Genomic DNA, 17,199 nt, shown 5'->3' on the forward strand with positions numbered 1-17,199 from the left:
TGATGTACAAAAATAAGGTTTTCAATCACAATTTGTTCTATCCTTACATGTCAATTGGCGTGTTCAAATGAAATCTTGGTCTGGCTTTCAGTAAACTTGTGCTTTTTACAAAGAATACATTATTCTTCCAGTAAAATGCAGCTTAATATTTGCTTGCTTGCCACTGTAGCTGTCTTTTCCCATGGCAGTTATTAGAAGATCTTAAAGTGGAAAGTCAGACTCTAGCCCTTGGCATACTCTCTTTCTTTCCAATTACAGACAATGGATACAGCATTTTTGTCACAAGGTGAAAAAATCTGGTTTAAGTGCCTCTTGTGTTATCAGAACCACTTAGCTTTCTAGCGTAGGTGGGCTTGGTAGGGATGGGGAGATTTCAAGTTCTTCTAAGCATGCCTGCTCCAATAGGTCTTTGGGAAAAAAAATAGATGACTACTAAAGAATTAAATAAACAAATGAGGCGAGTGAAAACGCAGCTAAAGAACCCCCAAGAGCAAACACCCTTCCCCCGGTTTACCTGAAAGGCTGAAACAAGGACACAGACTAGTCAGTCATGCTTTGAATCCATTTATTTGACATTTGGGTTTATTTTCAAAGAGTGTTTTCTATTTATGTCTCTTCTTGGAGGAGAATGAAACCTGACAAATGATGAGAAGGGGAGTGTAGCCAGTGTCTCATACTTATCAATTTGTTATACTTAACATCAGTAAGGCAGCAGTTGCGAAAATATGAGGAAACTTGTGTGTAGAGGAAACTCTTCATGTGTGTAGAACGGGAAGATTTTTGGCTCTTTTCAGCATGAAATGGGAGTGGTTATGTTCATAGTTGTGTGTCGTGGTATAATGGAGCTCCAAGACGTGTGGATGACTGGGATCAATAGATGGCATTATCTGAGAAGGCACAGGGATAAGATGAGTGAAGCAGCGCAGCAAGAAGCTGTTTGGAGGAGTTAGGGAATAGGAAAAAAAAAAAGGCAGCATTTGTGATTTTCAGTTCTCCAAGTTTGGGAGGCACTGGAGGCTTCTGTGTTTCTCCTTTGGGAAAATTCACTTTAAAAACTGCCTATTTTTCTCTTAAATTGTTGAAAGCCCTAACAAAGCCCTGACCTTTTCAAAACCGGTAGTAATATTCTCAAAGTTTTTTTTAATGATGTATTGAATGTAGATAGCGCTCTCTATATAAATTGCATACACTGGGAAGAGTTGAAGTTAATGAAAGGGTGGAGAGGGATAAAAGGATAGATGTACTTGGAGGAGGAAGTGAATCTGGGAGGTGGAAAAGGGAGAAAGGGAAATAAATCTGCTCTGTAGATAAACAATTTAGGAAAATGTGAAAGGTAAAGGAACTTTGGAAGAAAGCTCTAACATGCTGAATGTACATTTGAGAAAATATACAGGACAGTAGTAAGGGAAAGGAAAATAACCTTGGGAAAAAAATTTTGTACACAAATATAATTGGTGGAAGATGTGACTGAAAATAGTGAAGGGAGAAAAGCAAGCAGAGAAAGATAAAAAATACTCAGGATACAGAGAATCAAAATGCATATCTATCCTAATTCAGGGGCTCATTTAAGAAAAGAAAACCACCTGAATTTACAGTCTCACAAACATATGAGGGAGGAAGAGGGATATGGGATATAAATCTAGTTTAAACTGCAGCTTGCTGTTAGAAGCCTTATGCAGATCTGAAAGGCATGTAGGTTAGAGCTGCTTTATGGGCAATGTTTGTTTTATTCAAATGAGCATCTAGACAGTCAGACTAATATCTTAGTTAGCTGTTTTCATTCATTCTGTAATCTTAGAATATCACTTGGGTTTTCATCTTGCCTTCTGGCAGATGCTTTCTTCGTTAAACACGAGATATTGCGGAGCAAGTTATGTAAATGTGTGTATGAGGATCCAGTGCCCTATGTTAACAATCTGCACAAGGCCTCGTCAATGTCATGTTTTAAGAACCCTATACAATCTGAACTTCATGACTAACTTAGGCTAATGCTTTGCATAAAATTCTTGTGCTGTTGTCATTGAACTTGAGACAGAAACCCTGTCTCTGTCTCTCTTCTGTCTGTATTTTGAAAAAGTATGGATTTTATATTGCTGTAATATTTAAGTAATCTTAGTGAGTTTCAGAAATATGCTTGTTAAGAAATTCTTGCAGTAACAATTTTGGTAGGCAGCCCCTGCTGATTTCTTGCATTCATGTCACCCTGCAGTTGTATTGTCTTACAGTAGGTGGGATTTGGTACTCATCCGAGGTCTTTTTAGGTTTGATAGATTACATTTTACTTGCATTAATTTTCTGTGCTTCTCAGACAATTTTACCTGCATGCTGGGAGTAGAAAGACAAGGGAAGAAATGGCAGGATTTCTGTGCTGCTTAAAAAGTGATTATGAAATTATTACCTAAGTATTCATTGCAGTTTTGTGCAGAACTTTTCCATGAAATCTCTTCAAATTTGTTTCTGCACTTGTGAAATCGGGGGGGTTGCAATTGATGTCAGTAGAATCAGGTTCCTTATATAGAAAAAAAAAAAAAGAAAATAGATCGGATGAGCTGGGGGGCTGAAGGGAATTCCTGAGTTTTTTCTTAAAAGATGCAAGTTATCTTTTCCATTTCCATCACAGTATGCTTAATTTGAAGCCAGCAGAGTAAGAAAATGTGGCATCTGTGTTGGGCTTTTGTCAGAAATAATGGATGAGTATTCTACACAGTTATTCTTTCTAAAATTACAGCTGTAAATGGTCTTTATTCTTTTTAAACCTAGACTGGTTTTCAGTAGAAAATTATTCTGGCAAATAGGTTATTCCAAGCTGAAGATGCTCTATTCCATGAATCCCTTAAATTAACTTAATTGCAAGTACGACATTATGGATAGGGAAGCTTTATTAATGAACTTGGGGATAAGGGAGTTTGGAATAAAATAGGCGAGAAGGGGTAACAGTTAAACTGAAAGGAGCTTTTATGCTGTCAATTCTGTAAGACAGCAGAAAGATACTGTTCTAAAATCAAATAAGCAGTTTGCATGTATAAGTGAGTTATCAGTAATCTGATGCCATGTCAAACAGGCTGCTGTAGTTACTTACTTTTTCCAGAAGAATTAAATACATAGTTAATATAAAAATGTTAAAGTAATGCAGGGGGTAGAAGTTTGTTTTGCATGACGTTCTTCTCATAAAATAATTCTTTAGCATAGCATCAGGACTGGTTTAGTTCAGACCAGTTATTTGTATGTTATGTTTCAGGTGAAAGGACACATTTTGTTTTAGTGGTAATGCCAAACTTCCATCCTGTTTCATTTTGTATAGAACACAACTACTTTAAGGGGACATAGTCCTGGAATTCTTAAATAATTACTGTAACACTAGAAAAATCAGGTTAGTTTTTCTGTATCGTCATCCACCTATTCTTTTAATATGTTAGCCATTTTAAAGTCTTTTCATGAGATAAAACCATAAGCATGATGACTAGGGACCTCACTTTATCTAGACCAGAATCCTGCTAAACTCGAAACTAAGGCCAGCACTAGGCCAGTCCAGGTGCCTTTATCTGGATGAGTGTCAAACACTTGCGAAGATGGAACTTCCACTGGCTCCTCTGCGACTGGTTTCAGCCCTGCACCAGCCTCCTGTGTAAGAATTTCCTCCAAAAGTCTGGTCTGAACCTTCTGAATTGCAGTTTATGGCCATTTGCTTTTAACTGTCTGCTTCTACCAAGAAGAGCTTGACTCCATTTTCTTTGTAGCTCCCACCCAGTAGTTAACATTTGTGGTTATGAAATCGCTTCTGAGCCCTTTTAGCTGGAATGGTTTAGTTTGCTCAGCCTTTTCAAAGGCTGAGTTCTTAGCTGCTTGCCATCTAGGGGGAGCCTCTTCAGTTACCTGATAGTCTTTTTGAAATGGAAACCCCAAAAAACAGACCAGTATCCTGTGTATTGCCTTACTAGTGCTGTGTTAGAGGGGAATGGTAACTTTTGTACTTCTTCATGAACTTCACAGTTAAGATGACTTACTCTTCAAATTTCTTCATGTCCCTCTCTTTACTGTTATACAAGTAGTTTGTTTGTTGGGGTTGTTTGTTTGTTTTAGTGTAAAAAAAGGATCAGAGCTAGATGTTCTGTACAACTCTGCTTAGAGTCTATGGTAATCTAAAGATGACTTGGGAAGCAAGGAGTCATCAAAGTGAAAAATGGCCCTGAATGTGTTGAATCTCAGTCCTCAAAAAAAAGGCTTTTTTAGACTTAGGGAAAAAAGGCCAAATTTCCAGACTCATAAATTAAAGAGGAAAGGAAAATTTATATTTAAATCTTCATGTTTGTAGTGATGAGAATTTATTGTTACTGAACAGGTGCATACTGGTGTGTGTGAAATTTCTTAGTAGTGGCACTAGCAGTGGTTCCACCATCATTTTAATGCAGTATTAGTTTGTGTTGCCCTTCAAGGATGTCGTTATCCCAGTAGACTTTCCATCGATATACTACATGTGTTGAATCTGTTTTATAGATGAATGCCTCCTTTAGGGGGATGTAAATACCAGCAGCTCTCAAAGGAGGAAAAATAATGAACAGCTATTTTAAAAATAATGGTACAGTCACATTGTGGGTGTCTGCAGTAAAACCTGATTTATACCCATGTATTGCAGTTATTCCCATACTTTGTTTTGATTAATGCAGTTAATATTTGGATTCTTTTTACATAAATAACAAGTTCAGACTAAGCCTATTACCACTTTTATATCTGCGTAGTTCTTTTGAAGATACAATTTGAACAGGAAGTGAAGGAATGAGGTCTGATAGATTTGTGTGTGAAGGAATTTTTGTTAATCTGCTCATTAAAATTTTAGAAGAAAAAAACCTAAAAGTTTTTCTGACAACATAATCTAGTAGTTTATTTTTTTTTATATTGCAGCTGAAATTAAAAGCATCCATCATAGTGATGTGGATAAATAAAGAAAATATTCTTCACAGGGTTATTATTACAGGCTAATGTTCATATAGCAACTGATTTGAATAGTGAACACAGAAAGTTAATGAGACAGAGATGAAGAGTGCAAGAGTATTTCTGTCTGGAGAATAGATACTAAGATGTACACAAATACAACTTTCCTATTGTGTTTGGTTTTTGGTTTTTTTTTTTACTGTTTTACCTATCAGGACTGCAAGATTAAGAGCTGAAGTGCTTATATTCATTAGACACATGAAAAACATTTGCAGTAGCAATGCAAGTCCCCTGCCCACACACCAAATGCTATTACTTGATTTCAATTCATATTTGGTATAGCTGCTTCCACCTTTGACAGCATTTTATGTTTTAAATTAATGGCGCACAGGTATGGGTGTTCTCTTGCATTCTGAGAAACTGTCTTTCTGAATTTGCAGTGCATGTAAATTGGAAGACAGAGGCCTATTGTGATTGCTCTGCAACTCTACTTGAGATCCACATTCCATTTTATATCTGTGTGTGCTTTGGTAGACCAGTAGCATATTGCAACCTGAAGGCTAGTAAGTGTGATGCTTTTGATCTCTGAGCAGGCGGCATTTTTGATTGATACTGAAGGTTGGTTTTGTTCAGTTGTTTTTCTCAGCTGGAAGTGTAGCGTCCATGTGTAAAGTCTCATAATGGAGTGATGAATTCCCGGTAGATCTCAGACAGAGAGCCCCAGATGGAGTTACTTATCCATCTTATGTTTGTCTTACTATTAATTTAGGCAGAATTTAAATCCTTGTAGGTATTGTGACAATCCAGACGATAGTGACTCTGGAAATAGACTGTAGGACATTGTGTTCTCTGTCTTTCCTCATTTTTTACTGCAGGGCAAACAAGCGCATATTATTTTGCTCACAATTAGTATACCTGCTGAAGTACAGGACCCTTCCTCAGCAATATTGCTCTGTGACAAGAGCATTATTATAACTGTATTTTTTCAGACAGAAGAGCAGTAGGAGGAATAATGCATTTAAATATACCAAATCATATTTAATTTGTTGCTTAGCAGCCAAAGCAAATTATGGAAATCTCTGAGACAGATCAAATATTGCTGTAGTAAAGGGATTTCAGCTCAGCTTGTCCATTTTTGTTGTTATTGAATATTACACCAAAGTTCAAAGGGGAAGGAGATGTCTTTTCCCACTTACTGATATTCTCATTATCTGAAGTAATTTTGATGAAACCTGAGAGGGCATTTGGAGAAAAGCAAAAGTGATTATTAAAGCAAAAAAGAAGTGGGGGACAGAAAAGAGGCACCCTTCCAACTCTGCCTTTTGAAATGTCACCAAATGAGCACTGAGTTAGCTACATAGATGAGAAAATGTAACCTATGCCTGGTCTGGATGGTTAGGGAGTCCCTTGGATGCTGATTTAACTGTCAAGTTTTTTTCACCATGTAAGTTCACAAATGGAAAATACACTAACTGGTCTTTGTTGTTTTGAAGGTACAGGTGATTCAGTTTCATGTTGTGCGAAGAGGAAGGTATGTTATGTGTGAAATCTTTATCATTTGGTCTTAATTTAGTTTTACTGTGTGTAGTTGGATACAAAGGATAGTAATTACCACAGCAAAAGCAAACAAAAGCACGTTTTTTGAGTATGTACAATTCTTTCAATGTTTTTCTGTCTCCAGTAGTGTACACAGGGAAGGAATTATTACAAATTGGTATTTGCGGCTTGGGGATGTGAAACTTACAATCTGTTAAAAGTACCTCCAGATTGGTTCAGCAGAAAGATACATCTATAACTACAAACAGAATAAAAATAATTAATAAAAGATACCTTAATATACAGGTAAGCATTAAGGTGTATGCATACAGAGCCAAACTGCTCCAGGTTGACTGAGGACCAGACTGAGCTGAGCAGAGGATGCTTGTATGTGACTGTTGCATGGAAGATCATCTGAGGTGCTGGTATAGCTATAAAAAGCCCAAACCAAACCAAAGCTTATGCCGTGGCAAAGGACGGAGATTGGGAAATACTTTTTTGTCTGCTGTGCATTCTGATGGTCTCTCTTGTGATCCTCTGTGATCCCAAGCAGCCAACAGTGATGCAGCTGCTGCAGTGCATGAGAGCTGTAGTGAGAGAGGTGTGTGCATGTATGAATTGAGGAAATTCTTAATCTTAAAGCATGAAAATGGACTAATTTTGAGTCAGTGTTTTGTGATTGCAAGACTGTTACTGTCAGGAATTATACTTCGTAGAACCTTAAAACCCTTCTGGGAAGAAAAATCCTTCTGGTTGGAAGCTTGATGTACACTCATCTCTGTGTTACCTGGCACACAGGCCACAGTCCATGTTCTTTGGTTGTCAGTAAGGAGATAGAAGCTGAAGTTCTCGGGCTATGACCTCAAGTGTGGTTTTATGACTTTCACCTTCTCTAATTCTTTGGGCTTTTCTTCATTAATTTTTTCTTTTGGTATAAAGATAGTGTTCACCCTTCTTTTAAATCTTCTCTTTCTGGTTTAAATGAGTGACCATTATGTGTGGGCAGCATAATTTTGAGGGTAGCTTTTGATGCATAAGCAATTCCTGCAGAGAGGTACTGGATATTTGTGTAAGGTTTTGTTTGGCTTTTTAAAGGAGCAGAATATTTCTTATCCTATATAGAGAATGAAATACATACTTATCCAAATAACATATAAAAGTTGCTAGTATTTTCTATATTGCAAATATTTTATAAAGAAAAACCCAAACGGTACAATGTTTATTTTCTTCATTGTTGTGAAATATTTCTGCAGTTTTATGGTATTCCAAGAATTCTGTTTACACATCTTCTGTTTAAAGGTGTTTATGTACTTCAAGGTTTAATTGGATTTAGTAAAATGTGCAAACCCCATGGGAACTATCTTATTTTCTTTCAGATTGAAAAGCTAAAGGGATAGAGAATCTTTGTGGACTGCTTAAAATTAACACAATGTGAGATGCTTGGAAGAAGAGCCCACTCTCCAGACTCCCTATGCCCAAATCTCTAAAATACTACTTTTCATTTTTTAACATTCAGAATTTAATTTCAACATTAAATTTTCAACAGTTGCAAAATTCCAGGTTGCAGAACAGTGTGACATAAATACCATATATCTCAAAAGACAATTGGTTACTAAAGCTGAGATTTGACAACCTAGCTTAGTTGTAATTGAAGAAAGGGGCTCTTACTGTGTTGTTTGTGGGATGGTTTGGTTTGTGTTTTTCCTGACAGAAACAGGTTCTATTACTGTCGTCTACACTTTCAATGATTTAAAAAAAAAAAAAAAAAAAAAAAAGAGAGAGACCAAAACGCATGCAGAGAGCATCCCTTTGGTGTTTCACTGATAAAATTCAAAGATAATGGTATCGGTCAACAGTGGGTATCTAATAGTTTGCTAATAGAGGTCTTAAGGGAGAGGTATTCTACAATTAGCAATGAAATTGTCAGAAGCAACCTTTTTCTGTAAGGCAGTACAGGTTTTAGTTTGAATTATAAGACATACTCTCTCAGCTGTATAGGACCTCTGTTTGTCTCAAAAGTTACCATAGATAGGTTTTTCTCCATGTCTTCTGTATGAGCTCACGGGGGATGATTGTCACAGGCACCTTGTCATATGCTTGCTTTTAGGACATGTGATCTGTGTGTTTCTGATAGGACTAGGGCTTATACGGCACATACGCAGTACAGTGAAAAATACCAACAGATTCCTGCATGTGTCTGTGAAAAGGCAGCATCTAGAAATGGCACCACAATTTATGTAGTGTGCTCCCAACCGTATTCTTTCCTGAGGACTGTGGAAAAATACACTGATGACAAGTTAGGCTGCTGCAGTCTATTTCCATCTTCCCTCTCTTCTGGAGTCTCTACTTTGTCATAGGACTGAATGTGTCTTTCTCACATGGTGGGAGCAAAAGAAGTGTCAGTTAGGAGCAGACTGTAGCTACAGAGCAGTTTGGTTCATCTGCAGTCCATTTCCCCCTACTACTTTTGAAAGGTCTTAAATAGCACATGGACTGCATTTCAGGTGAATTGGATTGGCAAGTTGTATATGTATCTTGACCAATGTCACTTGGGAAGTGCTGGTGTTCTGAAGGGGCTGAAAGTATTCTAGTGACCATGGTTTTCTGTTAGTGTTTGGATCTAACCAACCACATACTAAATTTATTGAGTTGAAAGTAGTTTGGCAAGAACAATGTTGAATCTTGGTTTCTAGCCTGTTGTCTGTGGTCAGGGCAGAGAATCAGGGTTTCTGGGGTTTTGTTTGCATGCACTGATATTTGGAATATAAATTTGTGAGGAATTGTTCTATCTGGATTTGCATTGAAATGTGTTTGAAGATTACGTCATCTTGCAGGATTGGATCATTAATTTTTATTGATAAGTTTCTTCATTTATGAGCTTGAGCAGCATCCCTGATGCAGATAGAGTGAATTTGTCTGCCTGCATTTATATTCTTCTAGTAATAAATTCTAAGCAAGAAGAAGATACCGTGATGGTTGACATTATTCAGAGCTGCGAAGTTGTGGTTGTAGCAAGTATGTGAAACCATGTAGTTTGTATAGAGAGCTTTTCTGCTTATAGAACAAAAAAGTGCACACATCTTGTACATCTCATGAACTCAGGTAGTTTTTTCATTATTTTCCCTAAATGCATAGCTGAAGTTTACTTAAAATTACCAAAGACTGATCTACTTCCTGCTACTTACATGGGTAAATTCATTGTAACTGCTTTTCAGGAATGTAAAAAATTTAATGCCCTTTCTCTACTCCCTGGATGTGAAGATACAGGGCTTGGCCCACGCTGAAAGAAACAGATTTGCACCTTTTGTTAGTTGTCTTAGTCCTGGTGGCCTACATACAAATGTGACAGTAATAATTCTTATGAGGGAGCCCCGTGCTTTCCAATCACATAATGCCCTTAGCAACCTGAAGGAATTCAGGGGGGAAAGGGAGAGCTGTCATAACATCAGGAATCTTCTGGTATCATCTGAATTTACCAGCTCTGAATTTTTACCTTGGAATTTATAAGAACTAAAATTCCATTGAGTCACATTAGAACTTTATTATGTGCTCCTTCTGGTATTTCTTCTCACCTGCTCTTGTAAGCTGCCTGTTACATCTCAGCTTTTCTTCCTGCTCTTGTTGCCAGTATCTTTCAGCATCTCATTTTACTCCTTTTTTGAGATATCATTATTCTCTGCAGAGTCCAGAAACCACATGTACAGCTTGTGTATATATTGAAGTATCACCTCTGTGAAGGATTAGCTGAGATTTTATTGTATTGTACCAGGCTTATGTGGCAAGGTTTTGGAGACAGGGGGGCTGCAGAGGTTGCATCTATGAGAAGGCATCAGGAGTTGCCCCTGCATCGAATGTTTCAGCCAGCTCCAAAACAGGCCTCTTAATTTCCTGTCACAATTTAGGGTTTTTGGAAGGAGTAGGCCACTTCTAAGTACCAGGTGAAAATTAGAGGATATATACACAGTAAGGTGAGACAGGGTGCTCAGGCACTGGTGCAGGTTGCCCACAGAGATGTTGTGGCTGCTCCATCCCTGGCAGTGTTCATGGCTGGGTTGGATGGGGCTTTGAGCAGCCTGGTCTAGTGGAAGGTGTCCCTTGCCATGGCAGGGGGGTTGGAACTAGGTCATCCTTAAGGTTCCTTCCAACCCAGACCATGCTGTGATGCTGAGAACCAGAGAGGTTTTATGGTAGATGTACATAATAGGAGAAATGGAGAAAGTCAAAGTACATTTGTTGACTCAAGGATCTTATCTTAATTGTACCTTAGAAAATGTAGATAAAGAGTTTTTAACTGTTTGCAGTGAGAACTAATAATAAATATACTGTAATAACTAAAATGATGTAGTATAGCTATAGTTTAATAATACTGCCTGATATTCGTATATTAAAAACCCTGAAGCTTTTAAAAAGCATTCTTTAATAACATTTAACCAGGTGCTATATCCCTATTTGGACATACGCATTACTGAGCTTTGCAAAGATGAGTGTAAGAATCAAGTATATTTTAATTTAACAAAGTACTTGATACTTGGATGTTTTATGTTCACAAAGAAAATAACTGCAATCTGTATTTTTTTCTGAAATAAAAGTGTATGTGTGACTGATGTCTCTTGTTGGTGTGGGGTTTTGGGTTGTTTTTTGGTTTGGAGTTTTGTTTTGGTTTTGGTTTTTTCCTGGGCAGTGAGAATAGTGAGCACCTGCAGAGAAATAAAACCATGCTACAAACCCAGGAAGCTTTCCAGAAGCCTGTCTACTCTTTCAGATCCCTCCAACTGAGGAAATGTTAATTTAAGAACTTTGCCTTTTCCTACCTAACAAGACCATTGAGGTATTTGAGGTTGACAGTACTAGAGACTTTAAAGTCACTATCTTTAACTGGGTCAGGGAAACAATTGGTGGATTTGTAGAGAGAACAAAAGCTATCCTGTCATTTCCTCACAATAAAATTTATGTAGAAATAGATGCAGTTCTGTTAGTTCCTGTATTTTGGCCTAGAGCCAACTATACATGTAAACAGAAACCACCAGAGTGTACATCTGTCCAGCAGGCTGTAACAATTTATTAAAGAATCAACACTAGAAACAAAAATGCCAGAGATTGTGTGATTGGTTTAGTATAATATATAAAACTGTTTCTATTCTATACTCAGGTATGTGATAAAGTCCCTGTTTTATTGTTTGCGTTTTATTTAAAGCTTGGAAAGAAATAGCAAGTGTAGAGCTCAGCTGGATGCATCGGTGTTTGTTCTTAATTTTTGTTTGTTTGTGTTTTCCACTGTGATTCATACACACGTAAATATGTCTGCTTCAAAAGATCATTAGAAAATAATAGTCTTAACAAAACATGTAAACCTAGGATTTGCTGATACACCAGGTGGTTGTGCTGCTGTTTAGGGACCCGGACAGGCTGACAGGAACATCATGAAGTTCTGTAGAGAAAGTGCAAAGCCCTGCACCTGAGGAGGAACAACCCCAGAAAGCAGTACATACTGGGGACAGACTGGCTGGGAAGCAGCTTGGCAGAAAAGGAGCTGGGGGTGCTGGCTGAGCATGAGCCCTCAAAGTGCTGTTGCAGCAAAGGACAGCAGAGTCTGGAGCTGCCTTAGGCAGAGAGGGTCACCAGCAAGTCAAGGGGTGATCATTCCCCTCCTCTCAGCACTGGCAAGATCTGGATGGTCCCTTTCAAACCAGATCTTTCTATGATTAAAGGATTGGAGCATCTGTAACATGGGGAGAGTCTCTGCAAGCTTGAGGTTGTTTAGCCTAGAGGAGAAGCAGCTTGGGGAAGTCTTATCAGTATGTATAAAATACCTGACAGAAGACAGTATAGAAGATGGAGCTGGGCTCTTCTCAGTGGTGCCCATGACATGACAAGAGTCAACGGGCACAAACAAACACAGGAAATTCCATTTAAACATAAGAATTGCTCTCGGTGGTTCTGGTCAAACACTGGAACAGGTTGTCCAGACACTGTGGACTGTAGAGATACTCTAAACATGACTAGACAAGACCTGGAACAACTGCTGTAGTTGACTCTGCTTTGAGGAGAGGATTGGTTTAGATGATCTCCAGAGGTCTCTTTGAACTGCATTGATTCTGTGATTTATTGCCCAAAGCTGTTCTGACTTGCTTTTGTACTGCACCGAGGTTTTACAACTTCAAACATGTTCCCAGGAAGTTTAAAAAAGCCTACATTTTAGGAGGGTAGTGCAGCACTGTGATGGGTTGCTCAGAGAGATTGTAGTCTTTATACTTTCAGGCCTGTAGACCATGATGAATCAAAACCAAGGCTGTCTTGGTTTAGTACTGGCAGACATCCTCATTTGACTGCGAGGTTGGCTTGGTTGATCTCTGGAGGTCCTTCCAGCCAAACATTTCCGTGATTCTCTGTCCCTGTGAATTTTAGATACATGTGCACGTCACACATTTAGAAAGTGAATAAGGGTTCTTGCTAATCAACATGAATGGGACCAGTGTGTTTAATTGATCCAAGCAACTTAATTTCCTGTAGCTGCAGTTCATTGAAGGGGCTGTTGTTATGCACATGGTGACCTACATTCTGTCCCTACTGTTTGGAATTTCTGCAGTTGAGGATTCCTGCCACTGCAGAGGCACAAAGAACAGCTTCATCTGTTGTATCCGCAGGTGTCATAGCACAGGGACAGTGCAGCAAAAGAAGATGTTTCTGGTTAAAAAGAAGCCGAAGTTTACCAGGGTGCTTGCAAACCAGCAGTGAAAGATCAACACATCTGGAGTAACTGTGTCTTGCTTCTAGATCAGTGACTGTTTTCTGTTTATAAAACAGGTGTAAGTTTATGCAACAAAAGTACTTAAGTTCCACCGCTCTCTTTTCCTTGGCAGTAACCTGTAGAGATTGTCATTGGGGTAAGGATAGTTTATCTTTATGCTGATCCATTTTGATGACTCTGCAATAAATGAATGGTAGTGAATAATCAAATCCCTTCATGTTAGCTGGTAACTAGCTTTAGCTAGTGTCACATTTGCTATACTATTAAATAATGGCAGAATTCCATGGCTTTTCATACCTGTGCTAGTTACAGCATGTGGACTTGTTTTGATTGTTTTTAGTGTTGATTATCAAATGGAAGACTGTCCTCACTGTTCTGTTCCTCATTTTCTCCTCCTCTCCTACTGAATGGGTGGGAGGTGAGGGAAGGAAGGAGGAATGAGGCAACACTGAAAATCGTGTTGCAGCACATCATCTGGAATGGTAGGCGGTTTCAGGTTGTGTGCATCTTATGAGAGATGTTTTCAGAAGTTGACATAAAATCATGCAGCTGGTGAAGTGTTTACTTCACTGAGTGATACAGTTGTTCACTGATCTAGTTGCATAGTTGTGCGCGCACTTGCACACAGATCTAAGTATATTTGTTTAGCTGTAATAAGTGTATCTCATCAGTATATACAGTTTTGAAGTAAAAAAAAAAGGAAAAAATGGTTTTCATGCTCATAGCTAATTATAGCTAAGTGTACTTTAGTTCCTGACCATTATTCTCAGTAGCTTGATTGCAAACTTGGAAAGCAGGGTTTGTATGCGTTAGCAGGTGTTCCTCTAAATATAGTAAATAGTTCTATCTGCCTGTTTTCTGTATTTTCAGCCATGGCAGTACCATTTGTTAAATTAAGTTGAAAACATCAGAAGTTTCGTAGAATTCTGTCAGGTTATGTTAACTCAAGACTTCTTTCCCTCCATTTCTTTGCAAGGAATGTAGCAGTTACTCGACTTCTTATTTCTACAAACAAAGAAGGTATCATAAAGTATATTTGGTACAATAAATATTTAAATATGGAAAGTATTTTAGTAAGTGCAACATTAGGCAGTTTACATTGTGCACAATCGTTGTTAATCTTAAGGTTGTCAGGGTAGTTTAAATAGATGCAGGATGTAGGGAATAAGATCTACACGTGTATACACAGCAAAAGTATACACAGTAGAAAAGCAACAGGTGTCTTTAAAAAAAACAATCCCATTTTCCTCTCCACTTTTTCTATTAGTCCTAACGTTGGCTGCAAAAGTTCTGACAACAGATCACAGACCTAAGCCTCTTTTCTGTTACTTTAGTGCTCTGGATGAGGTAATGCATTCTCTTTACCCAGCAACGTGTAGCTTTTTGGTGCCTGAAAGAAGGAACAGTTGGAGATCCAAGTTGCCAAAACAGAACTGAAATGCAGAGAAGAAACAGTTACTCAACTGAAAAAAAGGAAAATTAACAATAAAGGAGAGAATGCATGAAGAAGCAAGATGGAAAAGTAGGTATAAGGACACAGACAAAGGAGAATTAAACAATTTGATCTCTGATCAGATTTTTTTCATTTGCAAGACACGAACACAAGCTGTTGAATTTGAAACAAACTAAACCAAACAAAAACCCCAAACAAACCCCAACAACAATTCCTCCTTATTGTCTGTTCCCATGAAAGATGTCTCTAATACTTTTAATTCTAACCATGGGTTATGTAACTTTATAAAAATGAAAAACAAAACAACAAAAAATCACCATCCTGAGGTATTGTTTACAAAGATTGCAAAATACATTTTCTCCCTTTTGGTAATAAAAATACTTGGATGCTGGTTCGACATCATCTGTGGCCATAAAGAAAGGAAACTTACTAAGTGTGCTTGAAAACATTGCTTATGTTCTAGTGAAAGTGGTTTCACTTTCATCTCCATTAAATATGGCATCGGAGGAGTCGGGAAACGAAATTAACTTTTAAATTAAATTTAATTAAGTTAAATTAGTGTTGAGTTATTTTGAAAATCAGCAAATTAGTTGCATAGCTGAAGACCTGAAGTGGGCAAAATTGCATGTACAAGGAAGCTCTTGTTTTGGGTTGCACAAAGCTTGTTTGCTTTGGGTTGCACATTTGCATTTATATGCAATAGTAGAATTGGAAGGCAGAGGAAGAATAGGACTCGCATACTTTAGCGTAACAAAATGTGCATAGATGTATGTAATATCCATGCAGATATGTTTGGGTTTTTTCATCAGTTTTCCAAAACAGACATCAATATAGAGAAAAAGAATTTTTATAGTGCCCTTGCCCTGACAAGCTTTAAGGTTTTAAGGGGAAGTAACGTGCTATAAAAAAGCTGAACTCCTGCATAGACCAAAGGTGATAGTTGTGTTTCTGATTTTTATACTCAAAAAATAGTAGGAACAATTAAGAAAAGACTGTGCTGTTCAGCCTGAATTAGTTATTTAGTTCTAGGTGAATGGCTCAATTTTTATTTGATTGAAAATCCCTGGGAAGCATAATGATTTGAAATACATGGATTTACAGAGAGGTGTTTTATTTGTGATCTGGTTTTGGTTTTCTTTCAGTTCTCATTTACTGTGCTCAAACATTGGGAAAGGAAGGGAGAGATGAGCAGGTGGGAGCTATGCATAGCAGGAAGAAGATGGCATTGTTCACTGTAAGAAAGACCCATGATTCGTTTGGATCACTTGAGGAAGAGAATACATGCTTCTGCTTCATCTTGCTTCTGGCACTTTAATGAAATTGTACGTTATGTACAGAAATGTACAGACTCACTGGGGCATAATGGAGTGAAGAAGTGAGGACAGTCCATTAAGCACCCCTCTCCCACTCCTCACACACACCACCACCAGCACCCCTCCCCCCACAATATTTTAGCGAAGCGGGGGGGAAAACCCAACAAAAAAACCCAACCAAGTTTTCAGACAGAACATGTGATGTATATGTTCTGGCTGTTCTGCAGTTTAGACTGTGCCCTATCACTGTGCATACAAGTGATGATTAAAATGGTCACAATATTGATAGACTTTAGAATTATGGGATAGTATCTTTGACTTTTAATTTTTCTGAGGTAATTCTATTAGAACTGAATAGCCTTTCCCTTAGTTTCTACAGAAAAGATCAAATGGACTGGGATTTTTCAGCTTGGAAAAAAAAACACATTCAAAAGCTTGAAGAATGTGAATGTGTTTTCTGAAGTAGGCTAGTGTATAGCGTAATGAAATTATGGTGCAGATGTTTTAAAACAAGGGAGCAGGTTTTCAAGTAATGCTTAAGTGTTGACATTAATTGGTTCTGAATCTGTATGCTGACAGAGTGATTTGTTCTATGCCTTCGGAAAATTATTAGATACCCAGTTAAGAATCACTAGTGTGGATACAATGCATGATTTAGGGAGCACCTGAGTTGCTGGTGGTGAAAAGTTGCTAAGCTATGTAATGGAAGTGTGTTTTTACTGCACTGTTCTTAGATGGCTTCCTTAAACATTCATAAGTAGCCAATCTCAGAAACAGGATCCTGAGCTGGTAATTTTGAAAGCGTATGACTTTTTTCTGTAAAAGGCCGCAGAAAGAAAGGTTCTGCACAATAGATAGTGATATTAAAAAGGTTGGGCAAGTTTTTGTTTGTTTTTTTTTTTTTTGACACCCACAAAAAAAGAACCCCCCCCAAATAATCCAAAACTTGCCACCAAACACCAAACAGAACATTCCCCCATCCCCCTTTTTTTTAACTGAAACAAACCCCATTTTCATTGATGCCTTGTATGTACAAAGTAAAGACTGTGCGTCTTGGCAACAGTATTAATTCAGTTTTAATTCCTTGAGTTTTGGTCTCATTCCTACAAATCATTTTGACTGAGTAGAACAACAAAAGCATTCTTTATAGATCAGTTTGTAGCATTCAGATTTGCACAGGTTTCAGGATAGAGAATCTGTGATCTCTTATTTCTAATAAG

General features: G+C 37.9%; 1 protein-coding gene across 4 annotated transcripts in view; it reads left to right on the forward strand.

Annotated features, from left to right (window-relative positions):
* WASF1 (WASP family member 1) overlaps positions 1–17,199 on the forward strand; it is a 90,692-nt gene that overhangs the window by 16,602 nt on the left and 56,891 nt on the right. The window lies entirely within an intron of this gene.

Source organism: Lathamus discolor, chromosome 5 (genome assembly GCF_037157495.1).
Source record: "Lathamus discolor isolate bLatDis1 chromosome 5, bLatDis1.hap1, whole genome shotgun sequence".
NCBI classification, from domain to species: Eukaryota; Metazoa; Chordata; class Aves; order Psittaciformes; family Psittacidae; genus Lathamus; species Lathamus discolor.